At 41.6% G+C, this 20043-nt stretch overlaps 1 protein-coding gene across 3 annotated transcripts in view; it reads left to right on the top strand.

Moving 5' to 3' along the window:
- Window positions 1-20043, top strand: part of SLC26A7 (solute carrier family 26 member 7) — a 155017-nt gene that overhangs the window by 39060 nt on the left and 95914 nt on the right. The window contains exon 1 of one of the 3 annotated variants that reach the window (XM_053208545.1): window positions 8909-9351. The exons of the other annotated variants lie outside the window; for them this stretch is intronic. The gene's annotated coding sequence lies outside the window, so the exon portion shown is untranslated. Of the gene's footprint in view, window positions 1-8908; window positions 9352-20043 lie in introns of those variants that run through there. 3 annotated transcript variants of the gene reach the window in all.

The raw sequence follows: 20043 nt of genomic DNA, 5'->3' as shown, positions 1-20043 counted from the left end.
AGAAAAGCAAGTAATTTTCCCTGGATCTCATACCTGATAAGTGGTAGAATGAGGGCTTGATTCCAAAGCCAACACTTTTAACATTTCATACTTTATGTTCTACACTGCCAAGATAAGTAGACTTTTTCATAATACCAATGTTATTGGTAATAAAAGACATTCCTTTGGAAAGGTATGAATATTCCTCCCTTCAAATTACTTTTTCATTTAGGTTTCATCCCTGAAGTTTTTAGACTCAAAGGTGAGTGACGAAGAAAATAACTACAGTGGAATATACAGTAAGAATGGCGTTTAGATAGCATTAGCTTCTATTTATGTGAGTATAGGCACTCATTACCAGCTCCATTTCTTTAGGAAAATTGGAAGAAAGGGGTAATTTTTGCTTTTGCATCATAACACAATAGAAACAAATACCTGTTTTCCCTCTGCTGATCTTGGAAGCAGCTTTTCAGTTACTCGGCATAGTTGAATTATGTGAAATTGTTGAATCAAACATTTTTTGACCTATAAATATGGAAAGTTATATGGTTCAATCCAGTAGTTTTTCATTCTTCTCTCTCTAGAAATGTCTTTAAAACTGAGAAGGATAATGGAAACTAACATTTGAATATATTCTATATGTCAGATATTTTAAATTATGTATTTTAAACCGCTTTACTAAAGATTTCCCAATTGTTAAATATCGATGATTATCAGTCACTACCGTATTTGACTCACGTATAGCATTTTACGTAGTGAGTATACTCCTTCTAAGACTTTCTTCTCTTGGTTTTGAGACATTGCTCTTTCATTTTTCTCCTACCACATCTCTGGTCTTCTCTTCTTGCGAGCCTCTGCAGCTTTTGCCTCTTCCTCAATCCACCCAAGCACCAGTGTCCAGGAGACTCAAACCCTGGCCTTCTTCTCCAAGAAGGCCTTAGGCTTTTTAATCTGCATAAGAGGTTTTAACTACCGTCAGCCTGCTAATGAAACTTTCTCCGAAACCCAGGATCCACATATCCAATTGTACAAACCTAGACTTTTCTAAAAGCACTTCAACTGCAGCATTTAGTCTTCTAAAACAAACCGAATAGCACCACCATCCTAACTAGAATTATAATAATTAAAAATAATAACAGTAATTTTCAAGCACACATGTAAACGGTGTGGTAAGAACATTTGACATTGTATACAAAACTGAGACTCAGAGAGAATAAGTCACTTGCTTGAAGTCACACAGCAAATGAGTGGAAGAGTTAGGATTGGAACTCAAAGAGTCTGGCTCCAGGAGTGTCTCATCTTACACCAGACTGCTTCTCATGGGGGGGTCTCAAAAGTCATTCCCAACTCTTCGCTCTCTTTTGCCACTTAGCTCGTTAGCACACAGTCAGCCCCTAGATTCTGTTACTTCCAGTCGCTGAGTGTCTTTCCAACCAAGTAGTCTTCTGCAGGCCTCCTGCTGCGGCCCTAGGTCACTGTCTGCGCCCTTGAAATCATTTTGTGGCCCTTCCTTCTCTGTCTCCTCCTGTAGGCCATGTTGCATACTGCAGCCAGAATGTGAACATCTGAACACATGTCTTCTCTGTCCAAAAATCTTCAGTCCTCTCTTTCCTCTCGGATAAAAGGCCAATTCTTCAGAATAATTTATTAGATCATTAACAATCTGGGGCCCTTGATACCAAGGTCTACTCAAAGAGGCGTCTCCTCTGAAAATCCCTCCCAATCTCCCGGGAAGATGCATATTTTCTTCCCTCCTACTCCCTCTGTACTTTTTACCTATCTGCACGATAGGCCTTAGCGGATTGAGTTATAATATTTCGATACAACTCTTTCCACACTGGTCTGTAAGCTCTGGAAACAAAGGTAATGTTTCAATCTTTACATTTTTACCAACTTGGGTGTTGCCTGTTGCATAGAAGTATGTTTTTAATAAATATTTGCTGGAAGTATTAAAAACGATTTAGCTCCTGCAACCTCTGATTATTCCATAGTAGCATAGTGCCACTCGAGGAAGGAAATTAAATTTACATTTTTAGGTTTTCAAAAGAAATGCAACAGAGATACGAAGAGTAAGGAATACATTAAAAATATGAGTGAGTAATGTCTTCCAATTCCTTTTACTTTCCTGAAGTTACAAACTTGCAGCCCTCCAGACAAATCTGGTAAAAGATATATTTCCTTTCTTCCAAAACAATGTTAATTTTTTCTCCAGCCAACATCAACAAATATGAACAGTTCCTATATAAATCCAGATGCTTGACCTCTGTTGAAAAGGGCGAATACACGGCCATACGGGGCCCATATTCCCATTTGGCAAAGATCTGCTGGGCCTTCCTAGAGGCCACCCCCTTTAGACAGGGCATGCACTTTGCATTTTGCCAGTTTCTTCATCACTCACCCATTGCCACCCTTCCTGCTAGTATTCCTGTTACTTGCCCAGCCTGTGTCTGAATTTGTTTCGCCTGCCAAGACGAAACAAATTCAGACGTATGTTTTGTCAATGGTTTTGTCAATTTGCCTAATATGCCCCTAACTCATCCCTAAATAAAACCTTTACCGAGAGATTACATAAGATTAGGTTCTTAACTTAGATCCACAGAAAGTTTTTTTTTTTTTTTGAGAGCGAGAGGGCACAAGTGAGTGGGGGGGCAGAGGGAGAGGGGGAGGGAGGGAAGTGGGGCTCATCCGAAGTAGGGTTTGAGTTCAACGGAAGTGGGGCTCGGATTCACAGAACCTTTAGGTCTGTGAACCTGGGTTTATGTATTCCAATAGACTTCATTTCTTTATAATCCTTTGCATTTTCTGTTAATTATTTTTTATTTTTTTAATGTTTATTTACTTTTGAGAGAGACAGAGACAGAGCACGAGTGGGGGAGGGGCAGAGAGAGCCGGAGTCACAGAATCCAAAAGCAGGCTCCAGACTCAGCTGTCTGAACAGAGCCCGACACCGGGCTTGAACTCACAAGCGGTGAGATCATGACTTGAGGTGAAGTCAGCCACTCAACTGACTGAGCCACCCAGGCACCCCTCTGTTAATTGCTTAAAAAAAAAAAAAGTTCTGCGAAGGAGTTCATAGGTGTTGCCAGACTGCTAAAGAGGATTATACCTCCCCAAAGTAAATAAATAAAAGTATGGATGTCCTCATTTCAAAGGAAGAGAAACCTTAGATCACTCTTTCAGCATATTCAAATATTTCTTTGAAACAATGTGCATTTTTAAAAATCTTTAATAAATCTGGAAGCCCTCATCACCACCAGCAGGTACAAGGCATTATAGTCGCATCTACCACAATAACCTGTAACTGACATTTTGGGGGACCTCACTACAGAATGTGTTTTGAAGATGAGCAAACATCCTAGAGAATGTCATTAACTTAAAACATATCGCAAACATGGTGGGCAAGCTGAGCAGTACAAGACTGTACTCCCTGGAGTATCTAGTCCACATTCTAGCCTGAACAAGCACTTGGGGAAATAGTTTCTTTGTTTCCAACCTGAAAACTCAAGCACTGAGACAGGGAGGAGACCTAAATGCACGACTTGCCATGTAAGAAGCTAATCCACTGAGAAGGAATATGAGAATGTTTTGCCTTGCATTCCAAGGGATCACCTAGAAATTTTGTTCCCAAACCGTGAAAATTTTATGCTGCCATAGGGTTGCCTGATGTTCAAACCACAGTGTTCTGGGCCGCAGACAAAAGATGGATATTCCTTATAATTATGCAGAATGTGTGGCATTGCTGGCACCAAAACACATGTGTGGAAGCCGAGCCTCGTTGCACTCCTGAGGGCAGCTTAGTGACATGTGGAACAGTAAGTGGAAACTCCTGAAGCGTCCTGCGTTGGGAAGATGAAAGGCTTGTCTGGGAATTTTCCCCTGCGTGGTCTCAGCTTTGAGGACACAGAATCCTAGCATTAGTGATGTATCTCTAACCTAACCCCCTTAATCACTAGTTCTCCCTGCTAGTAACTTTTCTCTCCTCCAGAACAAGGGGCAGCAAAATATTGCCAAGCAAGTCTCAAGTATACTTGTCCTGACCCTTATAAAAATACGCCCACCGGTTAGTAACACTTCGCTGACTTTTCTCTTCCATTTCAATCTATGCCCTGACCTCGCCTCACAGTATAACTTCAGGCTTCATTTGAGACTCCTGGTTTTCTTTTTCTTCTTCTTAAATGTAAAGTGATGATGATCTGTATATTAAAGGGCCATTTATATACTTCTGCCTTTAGAGGAATGCTCTTTATAGTGTTTAGAGTTGTTCCCATGGCAGAATCATGACCTTTCATTTTAGGGTGTGGAGAATTTAGCAAGGTTTGCAACAAAATAGATTGGCAGTGAGTGTGAAGATAAAGTGTGTGGCCTATTTGGAGTAGACTTCTGTTTTTGCCAGCTAGGATCCATCCTTGTTCCCGTTAATGACGATATCTTGGATTATTTTTGAAGAAACAACCTCTCTTCCATTTTTAGTATATGTGGTTTAGTATATGTGTATATAAGGTTGTAATTTTGGCTCTAGTGATGGAGTCTAGGCTCATCAGTGGGTTAAGTCCCCCTCAACCAGGATTCTCAAACCTGTAGATCTATTGGCGGGGGGGGGGGGGGGGGCGGGGTGCCTGGGTGGCTGAGTCTGTTAGGTGTCTGACTTCGGCTCAGGTCATGATCTCATAGTTCGTGGGTTTGAGCCCCACATCGGGCTCTGTGCTGTCAGTTCAGAGCCTGGAGCCTGCTTCAGATCCTGTGTCTCCTTCTCTCTCTCTCTGCCCCTCTCCCACTCACCTCTGTCTCTCTCTCTCTGAAAAATAAACATAAAAAAAAACAACCCTGCAGATCCATTGGAACCACGTTAGGACTTAAAAGAATACTGGTACCTGGGTGCCATTGTCAGGCAATTGTCAAATTTCCTGGGAGTGGTTTCCAGACATTGAGACATTATGTTTTTTCCTTTTATAAGTTGTCCCAGATTCTGTTGTGTAACGGTGTTGAGAACTGGGTGCAGACGCAGTGATTGGTCCGGGGAGAGCTTGTGGCTCAAGTCTTGGTCGTTGGTACAATCCCCTACATCAGGCTGGGGACTGGTTCATGGATGAGATCTGCCACCTAGGCACAAGGGCACGGATTTACTATGCCACAAGTCAGTCACTTTTTGTTTTAAAATGGTAACGGTAATACAGATGACCTGATTGGTCCATCAGTCTGGATCCCAGGGCATCCTGGGATTGTAGTGGGGGCAGCTGGCAGTGAGGATGATGTGCCTTTATAGCTTCCCAGGACCTCTGCAGCCTGAAAATGAAGCCAACCCAGCAAAGAGCATAGCAGAGACAAACAGTCCGGAAGACAGCTAGCATACCCTCAACTTTTTACTTGCATGTGCAAATTGCTTAATTAGTGGGGGTGCCTGGGTGGCTCAGTCAGTTAAGCATCTGGCTTTGGCTCAGGTCATGATCTCGTGGTTTATGGGTTTGAGCCCCACATCCGGCTCTGGGCTGACAGCTCAGAGCCTGGAGCCTGCTTCTGATTCTTTGTCTCCCTCTCTCTCTGCCCCTCCCCCAGTCGCGTTCTTTTTCTCGCTCTCTTTCTCTTTCTCTCACACAAAAATAAACATTAAAAAAATTAAGGTGTTTAATTAGGTTTAAATTGAGTTAAACTACACATTTGAGAATTGTTACAATTTAAATATTGCACATTTTTTTCTTATTCTACAGAACCTGGCAAGATAGATATCATTGTACTTTATGTTTTTCTGAGAAGGGGGGTTTGAGGCTCAGAACACTAGATCACTTGCCCCGAGTTCTAGCGCTGCTTAAGAGGGGCTCAGGCCTGATTCTGCCAGGCTCCATCCCTCATCCCTCACTGCCTTCTGTTCCCCTGTTAGTTCAAGTATAACAGATAGAGGACCGAACGTGGGCAAAAGAATGCCCGAGCCTCCCTTCAGCCCCTCAGGTGCCCCTACCCATGGTAACACCTTGCTTGATAAAATAAAACCCAGAGATTCTGGTTGAGAGTGGAAGAGGGCTCTGCCACGGGGAAGAAATACCCAGACCAGGGCTCCTCCTCTCTTCCTTCAGAGCTTCTTGCTGCCCTCTGTTAGACTTGCTTCAGATGAGAGAGGGAGAGGACACGTGCTGTAACACTGGCCTGAGCATCAACGAACAATGGCTTTCACCATGTGGTGGAAGGAACACACGGATAAGCTGTTTGGATGAGACTTTACTAAAGGCTGAGGGGCAATAAAAGGGAAAGACGGAGTGTCATGGGTTTGTAACCAGGCTTACTCGTCTTCACTCGGTTTATTCCCCTTCATCTCAGCTCTGCTGTCCTCCATCACAGTAGGTGCCATCTCTAACCCTCACCACCCCTGCCCAGAGCACCACGGTGGACATTTGTCCTTTGCCATTCTGAGTCTAAGAGAAGGCCTACCTAGAGCTCTTCTAATGTTTCTGACCTTGGAGATGTCTGCCCACCGGGCATGACTCTACTCCCTCCGTAGCCATGAGCTCAGCGGCATAGGTCTGTCTCAACTTAACACCATTTGTATAAATAAAAAACACAAAAGCGTGTTTCTCTAGTCTTTGTTCTTGATCAGCTTTTCCCCGTACATTTTGTTTTTCAGGAGCTAATCCATTTCCATGGCTTCAATTGCCACTTTTCTGCTGGTGAATTGTAAAAATGTATTTCTAGCCCAAGTTTCTCTTTTTAGTTCTAACTCTAAATATCCTGCTGCATATTGAACACCATCTTAATGTCTCCCAGGGACATATTTACAACTGGACACATCATTTTCCCTCTCAAAATCAGTCCTTTTCCTCTGTTCTGCATCATACTGAAAGTCACCCCCATCTACCCAATTGTCTATGCAGGAGTCTGGGGATGATCCTAATTGCCTTTTCCCCTTCACGACTGTTATTCAATTAAGGAGGTTCTCTAAATTCTTTCTTCTGAATGTCTCTCAAGTATACCTCATGCCCACTGTCCTTGTGACAACTACTTCAGTGTTAACAGATATTGTAACATTTGCAGAATGCTTAAAATAATGCCATAAAGGATACTAAACTAAAGGTGTATTATATGAATCGATCTTCAGAATAACCTAAGAGTTTGAGACCATTATTATCTATATTTTGCAGATGAAGGAAGGAGAATTAGTTTGCTTGTAGTGCCAAGTAATACAGTTTCTATAAAGCAGAGGGAGCATCTAAATGCTTGTCTTTCTGATCCTGAGCCCATGCTCTGATCTTCATTAAAAGCCACCATCATTCCTTCCACGCCAGTTAGACTGTCTTCTTGTTTATGGTTTTGTGTCTCTGTGATCTATTCCAAACTGCCACAAAATTCTTTTTGAGTTAGATAGTAGAGATCTTTGTCTTAAGTTGCTTCAGCCGCACCTTTGCTGATGGCTTTTGGACCTTTTTTGGTGTTTCACTCTATACAGCGTCCTTGCTTTACACCATCTTGTTGGTCTCTCTCCCTTCCCCTCCCTTCCCTCAGCCCTTCCCTCGTGGCTCCCTGGAACTCCAGATGCTTCCCTGGAACCAAAACCACAGGTGTGTTTTTTATTGACATGTATAATGTTGGGAACCGTCAGTTAAGTAACAGAAGACTTTGTTTTAAAACTGAGTGGGTGTTCCCCCTGTATTGAATCTAATCATCTAAGAACAAAGGGCTCATATTCCTGAACGGAAACTCCTAGGCTGAAGCTGATTGGTGCTTGCACCCTTTCTGTGGGCATGGACTTTCCAACTTATCATATTCCCCAACACTCGCTATCCTTTTATATCAGCACCACTTCGTTCTTGTTATTCATTCTTTTCCAATCCAGAGCAGGACATTCTCAGATTCAGCTCAAGGACAGCTTGATTGTCCAAATTCATGACAGCATGCCGAAGTAGTATATATTTAATATAAAAGCAAACACAATTTAGAATGTAGTTAGGTATATAAATAGCCAACTGTTCTCTCAGTAGGCAGGATTAGACTTCTGAAGATGTTTATCAAAGCCCTTCAATATCTGGAGCTTACTTTTGCAGCCACATCTCTTCTTTTTCACCCTGTGTTCCCTAATTTACCTACTTAACTTGTAATTGCATTTGTTTTTATATTTGATTTCCCCCCTCAGTTAGGACTCTTTATAGTCTAGGGTGACCAACCGTCCTGGTTTCAGCAATGAAAGTCCTGAGTCCTAGGAAACCCTTTCAGCTCCTATCAAAGTATTTGGCACATAGTAGGTAGGTACTCAAATGTTTGTTGACAGTGAAAAATCATTATTGAGATGATAGGGCAGACTTTTCCTGTGTCCACTCTCCTTTTGGTGGCTACTCTCCCTGTGGAAACTTTCAGTTTCTTACAGTTTCTGATGTTTAAGGTCGTAGGTCCATTGATCCTGAAGCTTCTTGGTCCTGGTAATTCTTTATTTTCACGTTTGTGAGATACCACCTGTATAAGCAGCCCTGGGATAACAGAACGATGTAATTTGCCTTAACCCCTCTAGTGATTAGAACCAATGATCTTTGTCTATGAACCTAGAGAATGTGTGTCTATAGGAATTTTGTTTGCATATAGTTGTGGTTCTTGAACATATGTAAATTGACTCTGGGAGACCCATTTGTAATATCACTGAGCCCTGAGCCCACTGATGCTGTGAACCAGACAGCTGATTATACTGTGGTTTGCTAATAACAATTCTAAGACCACCACAAACCAGTTACCGGAGGGAAGTAACTTTCATCATTACCCACACAGTTTGGGTTTGATTTCTTATGTGTAGTTCTTGGAAGTGCCTAGTGCCACCTAATTATTTTGTTTTCAAGAATACTAATCTGTCTTCCTAGGGTGCTTTATTCATTTCTATTAAAAAACATACTTGAAAGACTACGCAGTATTTTGCTATGTTCTTGGAAAGAGACAGAGAAGTATAAGACAACACTCCAGCCCACAAGGGCCTTATTATTTTTTCCTTCCTCAGAAATTCGTACAAAGTATATGAGAATATGATCTTGTTATTCAGCCTTGAAGATCTCAATCTGGTGTGGCTATGTAAGGGTGGGAACATTTTCTTAATGAAAGTTTGTAGAGTATTGGTTTCAGCCACTTTCTGCTGTGAGTAGGTTGCATAATCTAGGCAGCTGCCAAAGAATTCTGTATTTTTATTTAGGAACATGAAAAGTAGTACCAGCCCATCTATATAACAAAACATGAAATGAAGAGTTGGTGGTAAAAACTGGGCCAATAAAGAGACCAAAGTGGCAGTCTTGACAAGCTGGCAAGACTGGATTAGTACAGACATATGGCATTATAGGAGTTGGCACTTTAAGAAATCAAGTCCTGCTAATCACTCTTTCTCTGGAGAGGATCACAAGGGAACTATATACACAGGTAACATTTGGGGAAGGGCAATCAGTGACCTGCTTTATTAGCTGCGTTAGTGTTGAGTGTTTAAAGCATAGCTCTCACTAAGCTGGATTGTATCAAAAACAACTTGAACCTGAGATCAAAGAGGTCTTCTCTCTTGTAAAGCTAAGGTTTGGATGTGCTTGTGAAAAGAGAGTGAGAGAGAGGTATGCCAGAACTTACCTTGAGGCAAGCCCTGGTCTTTTTGTCATATTAGGAGCATGGATGAAGAAATAGTGGAAGAGAAAAAATGTACATGTGTGAACATACCTTTACCCATTAAGCAATGTGGCCTCAGGTTAAGAGTACACTTATCACAATGAGCCCTGAGTAATGTGTGGAATTGTTGAATCACTATATTTTACACCTGAAACTAACACTCTTTGTTAATTATACTGGAGTATAATTTGTATAATTAAATACTGGAGTATAATTTGTTAATTAAAAACAAAAGGAACGAGGCCTCATAAGAGTGTTCAACTCTGGCCTCTCCAATTAGCAGCCCTCCTTTTGGGTGGGGGAGGTGGAGGGTGGTAGGGGGAAAGGGTCTGGGAACTTCTGCTCTACCCTTTGAACTGAGGTTGTATCTGTAACCTGGGAGAGGTTGGGTAGACTCAGGACATTTGAGAAGGTAGGATTGAGGTCAGGCTCAAGAAGCTTAGTTAAGACATACAGATTCGTCCTGGTAGGTGTAAAGTTTAGTACCTGGATGTCAACCAGTGGGAGCAAGACATAAAAGGTCAACCTGGGAAATAAAGTGTCAGAGCTAGGATAAATACAGGAGCAACTCAGGATTAGAACCCGGGCCCAAGATTCTGGGTAGAAAGGGTCTGAGTTACAGTCTAGGAAGCCAGCAGAATGGAGAGATCTCAGAGTCTTTTCTAATTTTCTTTTTTTCAAAAAAAATTTTTAATGTTTATTTATTTTTGAGAGAGAGAGAGAGAGAGAGAGAGTGCATGAGTGGAGGAGGGACAGAGAGAGAGGAGACACAGACACTGAAGCAGGCTCCAGACTCTGAGCTGTCAGCACAGAGCCTGGCGCAGGGCTTGAACTCCTAAATGAGGAGATCATGACCTGAGATAAAGTCGGACGCTCAACCGACTGAGCCACCCAGGCGCCCCTCTAATTTTCTACCCAGTATATGAGCAGGCTTCAAATTTTGGTGGGTGGACTTGAGCCCATGGGAGGCAGTGAGAAAATGCACTTGGCTGGCAAAGACAAGGGAAGAAGCATGAGCCAGCATTTAATGTAAAGTGAGAAGAAAGTTCTTGTCTCTGCTGCTTCCTGGCCTCGTGTGTTGTCTAGAGGGGTGTTATGAAAACTTGGTCCTCAAAAAAAAAAAAAAAAAAAGACAAAAGAAAACAACACTGAAAGATGCCAAGGGGCAATTCCTGTTCAGATTTACTCAGCTAGAGTGTTGAAGGGAAAAGAACATCAGGACCTGTGAGAAGTCTTAAATCTCCCAGTCATACTCTGCCCAGTGTGGTCAGTACCTGCTAAAAAACTGGCCTTCAGTATCCTTGGGTTGGTACTGGCCTCTGCAGTGAACTGTTTAATAACCTCGTTTCCTGACCTGTTTACAGTCTTCTTGACTACTTGACCTTGTTTATGCCTTCATCCCTCTGATAACCAGTGTCTTTCTTTGTCTTTGATTCTTTGTTTCTCTCCTCATACCCTTTGTTTCTCTGGGTAAATGTATCATTTCATTTCAAGGACCCTTTCGGTCTTTATCAGATCCCCAGTGAAAAAGATCCCAGTATTTTGCTCAACACGTAATAGTTTCCTTATAAATGGAAATATTTCTTATTATGTTCCTTAACAATAGATCTCACAATCTAATTCAAACCTAGACACAAAAGCACTTATACTAATTTTGGTAGTAGTACAAATAAAGAATATAGAAGTGTGGTAACAGCATTGATAATGTGATCAACTCTCACTGCAGTGGGATTGAGGTTTGTAGTTAGGGAAAGTTTCAAGAAGAAATTATACTTTAACTGGATCTTGAAGGCTAGATGAGAGTTTCTCAGGTAATCTATAGATGAAGGGTGCTATGGATAAAAGAAAAACATGCAATGATAAGAATAAAAGAACACAGTTTGTTTAAATACTCATCAGTAATTTAATTTGGTGGGAGTTGTAGCTGGAGAGGGTAGCAGGGCCCAGATCACAAAAAGCTTGAATAACATGGACAAAGTGTTTGGGCTTATTTTCCAAGGTGATGGAGGGCCTTGGTGGATCTTGAGGTATGCCAGGGTGTGACAGAGGTTTGTGTTCTTGAATAATCACTCTGGCAACAGCTTATATTACATGCTTGATAAGGCAAGAAACTAGTTAGGAAAGACTCGTTAGGAGAAATTCTATTCAGGAAAGGAAGCACTGTGGTCTGAACAGACCAAGGCAGAAGTTGTGGTGGGAAAATAGAGAGAAGGGACAGAGTTGTCCAGTGTTAAAGTGGAGTAGGTGCAGTTTCCTCCGTGTGTTCTGTGATGGGAGGGTGAAAAAGAGAACATTGTTGATAATTTCTAGATTCTTGAATTGGAAGACTAATGAAGGTGATGCCCTTTTCTGAAATAGGGCATAAATAAATAAGGAATGCCAGTATGTGATTTTGTTTTGTGTTTAATGCGTGTTGTTTTGTCCTTATGGAGGGATTGGTGGTGGGAGGGACCAAAACAAACAATTTCCATCTTGGATTTGTTATGTGAGTGCCTATAGAATCTCTGGTTGATGTCCACTTGGGTCTGGGGTTTAGGAGAGATATCACTGACGTGTATATATTTGAAACAATTGGCTCTTCTCCATGTCATTGTGAGGGGTCATGATGTATCTCATCAAGAAAATCACAAGGTGTACAAAAATGTTTTAGCTATTGTAGAAAGTGGGTAAAAAAAAAAATCAGTTTCGTATATATGAGGTGGTTATAGTCAGTGGGATTGGATGGGGATAATTCATTAGTTTGTAGAACAAAAAGAGGAACCAGAATGGAAGCAACTTTGGGGAATCTGACATTTAAGTGGCTAAGAAGCTAGCAAAGGGGAATGAGAAGATGTGGTCCCTTAGCATCATGGTGCTCTGGGAGCCAGTGGGTAAGAGTTCTAAGTGTGGTTGACGTGATAAAATGTATGTATGAAACATAGAGTTCCCAGGACATGAAGAATAAACCAAAAATGTGAAACTTTATGAGAGCCCTGGAAAATATTTTTAGTAATAAACTCAGGTATACCACAACAAAGTGCTTTGCAACTCTTCAGGAATGCGGGCAACTTGCGGAACAAAAAAAATGCTATCTATCCTCAACTTCTACTTCAATTAATTCTTGCCTTCCAGTAAAACTTTTTGTGATTTTGGCTCCCGTGTTTTTCTATCTTCTCTGAACTTTGACCACACTGATCATTGTATAAACTGCACATATAATTGTTCAATTGTTTCAGGCAAGGGCCTTATAATTCATATCTCATGTCCCTTTACATGTCTAATGGAATTGAAGGTGGATTTGGGTACACAGTAAAAGGTTACAAGTACTTATAGAGTAACTGTCAGAAAGACCTCAGTTTTGAATTTCAACTACATCACTTGGGCAACTTCTTTCGCTGCTCTAAGATGAAGTCTTCCTAGGTGTAGAATAGGAATAATAACACCTAGTAGATAGACTTACTTTGGGGGTTAAATGAGAGAAAATCAAGTGCTCAGGACAGAATCTATCACAAAAGAGGTGTTCAATAAATGCTGTTATTTCAATGCTATAATTGCTATTTTCTATTTCCCATGAGAATGTAAACTCCAGAAAGGTGGGGTTTTTTATCTGGGTTGTTCATTGATGTATCTCAGGTGGCTGGCACATAGTAGGTGTCTCATTGTAGGCAGATGCTTTTCTACATCTCATTTTAGCTCTGCTACTTGAGGGTAAAAGGAAGGTAAGAAGATGGAAAATATCAGTTTTGCCTGAAATCTCCCAGAACAATTAAGCTAGAGGAATTCTAGGCATCTTACAAAATGTTAAAGGTGCCCTCCCAAATTTGCCAAGAGGGTGCTTCAAATCTTACTTCTAGATGTTACTGGTGTCAGTTGCTAGACAGATATCATTTAACATCTGCAGGTACTCTGTGCATGGGTGTGCTAAGATTCTCTCTCTCTCCCACTTACCTTTCCTCCCCCCGCCTACCTGGTTAAAAGACAGAAATAGAAGTGAAAACAGACAAATCCAAAAGGGAATGGGAAGAGATGCCAAATAGCTGAGTTGTCATTTTAGGCTCATTGTATCATTCTCTTTGGGTCTCAATGCCTGTGAGCCAGCACGTCTGTCCAAAACTGGGTAAAAGAACATTTCAATGAGTATTTGTATCCTGTGGGTTCATGATCACTCTGCTTTCGCTTGTTATGTATAAACTGGGGGTATCGCTGCAAGACGGCACTGTGCAGACAGCAGACAGAAGGATCATCATTATTGCTTTGGTGCGATTTATGTGGCCAAGCCGCCTGCGTCTCTGAGGCTGCAGTATGTGAGAAGGGAGTGCCAGCCTGGACCGCGGCTGTCGGCGCTGGTCTGCACAGACAATGGCTCCTCAGTTTTGTCTGGAGTCCGAGATTAGCGACGGGTGCCTTTCCTCTGCTCAGCATTTCCTCATTTTCACGTGGGCCCTACTGTTTGCTCTTAACACACTTAGCCACTTGAAACTGGTGAGCTAATGAATCTTTTCCGGAAGTAGCTGGATGATCTTTAAGTAGTGAATTAACCCTCTCAGAGCAGGGTGGCTGTGCCTAATCCATTTTTGAAGCGACTGAGGCCATCACAACCTGAAAAGTGTTGCAATCTTACGTGCATGGTCTGATGTTTACTTACATAATTATGTCACTAAAGCTAAGGGATTACTTTTTTTTTTTACTCTGAAAATTACAATTTTGAATACAGTTAGGTAACAACTCTTGTATTACAAATATTAAAAGATGGGGGCACCCAGGTGGCTCAGTCGGTTGAGCGTCCGGCTTCGGCTCAGGTCATAATCTCACGGTTTGTGAGTTCAAGCCCCACGTCAACTCTGTGCTGACAGCTTGGAGCCTGTTTCGGATTCTGTGTCTCCCTTTCTCTCTGCTCCTCCCCTGCTCCTGCTCTCTTTCTCTCTCTCTCAAAAATAAATAAATAAACATTAAAAAAAATGTTTTAAAATATTAAAAGATGGAAGTGACCTGGAGAAAGTCCTTCAGATTGACCTGCTTCAAGACCGAGAAACCAGGTATCCACTGTTTCAGTCTCCTTCTCTTCCTAATTAGTGGGTCTCACACTCCAAAGTAAATACAGTAAGAAGAAACAAAGAAATGACATGTGTCATGTATATTTGAGTTTATACTTGCACACTTGCCTCTGGTTCCTGGGATCCCTGATCGCCACATGAAATCAGGCCCTTTCTTTATCATCTCTCCTCTCTCTTCCCTTCCTCTAGTCCAGCCGTGTGTCTCCTCCTCCCTGGCTGGTACTTCCAGTGATAGATAGCTTTGCGGCCAGCCTTTACAGGGCATCCTTAGGAACTCCGCTTCCATAGGGAATAAAATCCACCCTTTCAAAATGTTTGCAAGGTACTCTCTCAGCCTGTTTGCCTTTTTCTTTTTTTACGGTTTCATTTTATTTTGTTTTTTTTTTCTTACTGTTTATTTATTTTGAGAGAGAGCGTGGGGGAGGGGCAGAGAGAGAATCCGAAACAGGCTCCACACTGTCAGTGCAGAGGCTGACCCGGGGCTTGATCGTCTTGACCCTGAGATCATGACCGGAGCTGAGATCAAGAGTCAGATGCTTAACCGACTGAGCCACCGAGGGACCCCAAACTGTTTGCCTTTCTTAAAAGCCGGCTCCCTCACTCAAGGGCATTATCCCCCAGACGCCCCTCTCCAGTGAAGGCTAATCGTGCTCCCATTACCCTTGGTAATTTCACATACAAAGCACATTATACTTGTATTTACATGCTTAATAGCCACCCTGTTCAATACTGCATCTCCATTTGCTTGTGCCTCTTCCAAGGTCAGTTGTCTTCATATGGTCATGTATTTGTAAAAATTCCACAGCGAGATATTTTACCAGAAGTTGATTAAGAATACTGCCTCTTCCCTACTCAGCTTCCTTTGGGTCACGCCTCTTATGTCTGGTGGCATTGGAGTGGCTGCAGATATTTTTGGGATCCGGCTAAAAGGAAGTTGCCACAAACGGCTGGCACTGACAGAGATCAAATAAAACTCATCGGACAGCAGTGTAACAAGGGCATTTTCAAGAAACTGGTTAATTAGTGTTGGCAATTCTCAAATAATATTTAAGTTTCTGCACGAGAAAACTTGAAATGCCCTGAAATCTTACAGCTATCAAGAACCTCAAAAGAGTCTTTAGTTTGAATTACACGTAATATTAGTAACTAGTCATAAAGCTAAAATAAAAATTTCTAATCTACCAGTAATAAAAAAGCAAACTTAAATACACACTGATATTTTAGTCTGCTTCCCCAGAAATTGGAACCTGAGTCAGAGGGCTTCTGTGCAACTTTATAATTAGGGAATGCAAGCCTGGAGGGCCAGAATAAAGGACTCTGAGGATGCCTGGTAGGGGGCTGGTTACCTCCAAGGTGGCAGGCACATGGCTGTATCATGGGGGCCATGGCCCCAAGAAGGTATCAACTGAACCTCCAGGCCATCTTTCAGTAGGGAGAAACAAGGAGACGTGTATTCACTAGTTTACTTTGTCATTGGTCAGAGGCGCACCCCTTGGGTACGCCTCTGAGCTGACACGCGGGAGTCTGGGCATTCACAGAATCCCAGAGCAGGTGTCGACAGAGAAATGCTAGGGTAAGAAAAAGAGAAGCTGTCAGATTGCACTGCATGAAGTCAGACAGCTCCTGCAGGGCTACGAGAGACGGGCGAGGCCAAGAGCACTTGACATGATATATGAGAAATGTGTGATGTGCAAGAGGAGAGCCAAATTTATCTTTCTGTTGTCTCTATAGAAAATGTTACAAAAACTATTTTCAGGTGAAGAAGTGTTCAGAGCATATACAGCCTGCAATTATAAAGTGAAAAAGAAGTGTAGAGTTATATCAGGAAGTTAATAAAAATGGTGTATTATTTTTTGTGGGTATTTGATTGTGGAGTTTGTCAGATTTTTATAATTTAGCATGATTTCTCAGTGTAAATAAATATTCACCTTTGTAACTAATTTTATGCTACTTCTCAGTTTTTTTTTAATTCACTTCGTTAATTTAATTTAATTTAATTCACTTTTTAAGTATTTTTTCTAGGAAGCCTGTCAAAATGTGTAAGATCTAGGGCTCATAAAACCTGACTGCCCAAGTGCTCATATGTGTCCTATCTTAAAACTAATAAGAAAATAAACGAACTCCACTTTCTTTGACCCCCATGTCTCCACCTGGCACCAAGCCTTCTTCTCTTCTCTTCATTAATAAGGATTTTCAGGGTTTCGTTCGTGTTTCCTGCCCCTTCTCCCTGCACTCGCGTCCATTCCTTAACCCACCCACGCTTGGTTCCTACACCCTCTCTTCCCCAGGACCTGCTCAGTCTGAGGTCACCACTGGCCCTTCTGTTATCCAATTCAAAGGACATTTTTGTTCTTTGTCATGTGTACTGTTTCTGTGGAATTGCCACAGACTTTGGCCTTGACTTCTTTATGCCTTTTTTCCTAATTCTCTTCCCATGCATCTGGCAATTCCTTCACTTTTCCAATTTTGGCATTGACCAGGCCTTCAGGCTTCTCACGTTTACCTGTCCAGTCTCTTTGGGCCTAAAGCAGGATGTTCGCTGTCTTTTATGAGGTTCCTGTCATGTCCACTCATATCCGGTCAGTCACCTTTGACCCTGTGACATGTTCTGGGAAGAAAGTGTTCTGTGCTAACGCCATAGGCCAGGGAACTGATTTGTTTTGTTAACTGTGTGTGTAATGGCTATTTATATGTGGTGGAACCACATTTTCTTTGCTTACTGCTACTACTTGGATATCGGCAGTAGTTTTCTAACTGTTCCTTCCACCCATCTTGTGTGTCTTCCACATAACTGCTGGACTAATTTGCTGAAGAAGTGCCTGGGTGGCTCAGTCAGTCAACTGTAAGACTTCTGCTCAGGTCATGATCTCACGGTTCATGGGTTTGAGCCCCACGTCGGGCTGTGTGCTGACAGCTCAGAGCCTGGAGCCTGCTTCAGATTCTGTGTCTCTGTCTCTCTGTCCCTCACCTGCTTGCGCTCTGTCTCTCTCTCAAAAATAAACGTACATTAAAAAAATGTAAAAATCAAACCTCGTCACCTTGCTTCCATTAGGAAAAGAATCTAATGACTTCTATAACATTCAGGATAACGTTCAGATTGCTTTTAGAAGTCTCTATCAAAAATGTATAAGTTGGATAGGTTTATGAACAACATACAGGGTGAAAAAAGTTTCAAAAATGTGTAAAAAGATGTGGAATCTCCTGGGATTTTTGCATAAAGTATTACATAAAAAATATAAGCCTACAACTTGTTTGTCCTATCTAACAGTATATAATCAACATGTCTCCCGATTAGTGGATATGGATCTAATTCATTCTTTTTAAGAGCTGTGTAATATGCCATAGTACTGTTATACTAAAATTCATCTAATCGTCTCTATATTGATGACTATTCAGGTCATTTCCTTGTTTAGTTACTACCTAAGTTATTTTAATACAAAGAATTAGGTATATATTCTTAGGTAATTATGTATTCATTAACAATTCTAATAAAAGTGAAATGGATTTTCATTAAGCATGAAGGTATCCCATGTCCTTCTCTACACTAGATGCTTTGGGGAAGGAATGCAAATCTCCAGTTGGCCGGGCTGAGCCATGTGTCCCCACCTAGAGCCTGGGGTAGGAGGCAACTCCCCTTTTCTCAGCCCATGATCTTTGGGTGGAAGGAGGGACTTCCCGAAGGAAATTGGTGTCCTGCTAGCAACAGAAGGGAAAATGGAGATGGGTGGCTAAAAACAGCAAATGTTGTACCACGGAAGCCAATGACCTATTCAACCAGAGTGCAGGTGGTAACATTATCCCCATGTTGTAGACAGGAATTTCATCGTATGGGAGCAGAGGAGGAACAAAAATATGGAGGCTTTGCAGTGTTCCATAGGCCCCTCCTTATCAGTGAAATCTGACTGGGGACATTATTAGATTTATAAATCTGACTGGGGAATTCAACTGGCTTGAAGCCGTGGTGGTTGGTGGCTTTGGTCGGCTTGGGGCCCGTGTCCATTCGTTTGCTCTATGAATGAAGGTTATGTGCCCTATCTAAAATTGAGAAGCACATATTCTCAGCAGTATGTAGGAGTCACAGAAAGTAATCAACTTAGATTTTGAAGGACCCAGAGGTTTTCCCTGCTAGAATCCATGGATGGAGTGAGGGCATGTCTAGGCTTTGCTTCTCTTGAGGGCCTAAATGGTGGTGGTGTGTGTGACATACGAAATTCCCTTTGTTCAGCTGGCCAGTAACCCATTCAGAAACATTCCACACTGTGTGGGAGTCCTGACTTTGTGTGTGTGTGTGTGTGTGTGTGTGTGTGTGTGTGTGTCCACATATTTTAAATTAGTTTTCATTATTAGATTTGTAAATGTACCAATTCTGCTTTTAGTCCTGGGGCAAATGATTCATCATTTTAAGAGGAAATACAACGTGTAGCTAATAGGCCATTTGTAGTGACTCAATATTCTTGTCTTCCCACTGCTCCAATGTTTTGATTCCAGATATTTCTACCACCTTAGAAAATAGGAGATCATTTTAAAAATAGAGAAAGCGGAAAGGAGAAGTTTGGGAGAAGGAAGGGAGGGAGGGAGGAAGACAGGGAGAACAGAACTGCAAGCCACCTTATATCATTAGGCAGCGATTTCTCCTTTTTAACTGTTAACCTGTAAAAGTACTTCAGGTTCATCTTACTTTCCATTTCCTTTATTCTATAAGCTGCCCTTTCATTTTCATTAAAAAGGCTCCTCATAAGAACCTTAAGTCAGTGATTAAAGAATGCGGCACAGGACTGAATCTTTCATTTCCTTTCTTTGAGCCTTATTGTTAGTACTTTCTCTAAATTCTGAACACTTTCTCTGACTCTCACGGAACTATTGATACTTAGTCCTTACTCCTTGGAATGAGAACTTTAAGTGCTTCTATCTTTAGACATTCTGGGCTCAGAATAAGTTCTGAAATGAACACAAAAATACTTCTGATGCTCCATATTCATGACATCTTCCACTCCCACCCCCTAGGCATTATAAGAAATAATTAAGCTTTTGTTATTGGCTTTTGCTCCTATGAAGTATCTTTACTGAGGGGGTGTTACTTGGGTAATGCTATAATTTATTAAGTGATGTGACTTATTAGGATAAGAAGCTCAGCTTTGCTTTTAAAATAAATATCTCAAATTCTAGAGTTCCTCCTTCAACCATACCTAAATGCAGTAATTCGTCTGTGGGCCCAGCATGGAGAACTGAAAAGTAATGTTTGATTTCTCCTTGGCAACTTGAAACAAATTGAATACAGTGCTTTAACATGATTTTGAGACATGAATATTTTCGAGACTGAACAAACTAAAAGCTTCCATTTTTGCAGAAGATAAGGAAATCTTTCTATGCTTTTCTGGGGAGCAGTTCCTCAGACACAGGTCACAGATAAGGTGGGTTGATCATC

This window comes from Acinonyx jubatus, chromosome F2 (assembly GCF_027475565.1).
Source record: "Acinonyx jubatus isolate Ajub_Pintada_27869175 chromosome F2, VMU_Ajub_asm_v1.0, whole genome shotgun sequence".
NCBI lineage: Eukaryota > Metazoa > Chordata > Mammalia > Carnivora > Felidae > Acinonyx > Acinonyx jubatus.
This window is presented reverse-complemented; position numbering and strand designations above follow the sequence as displayed.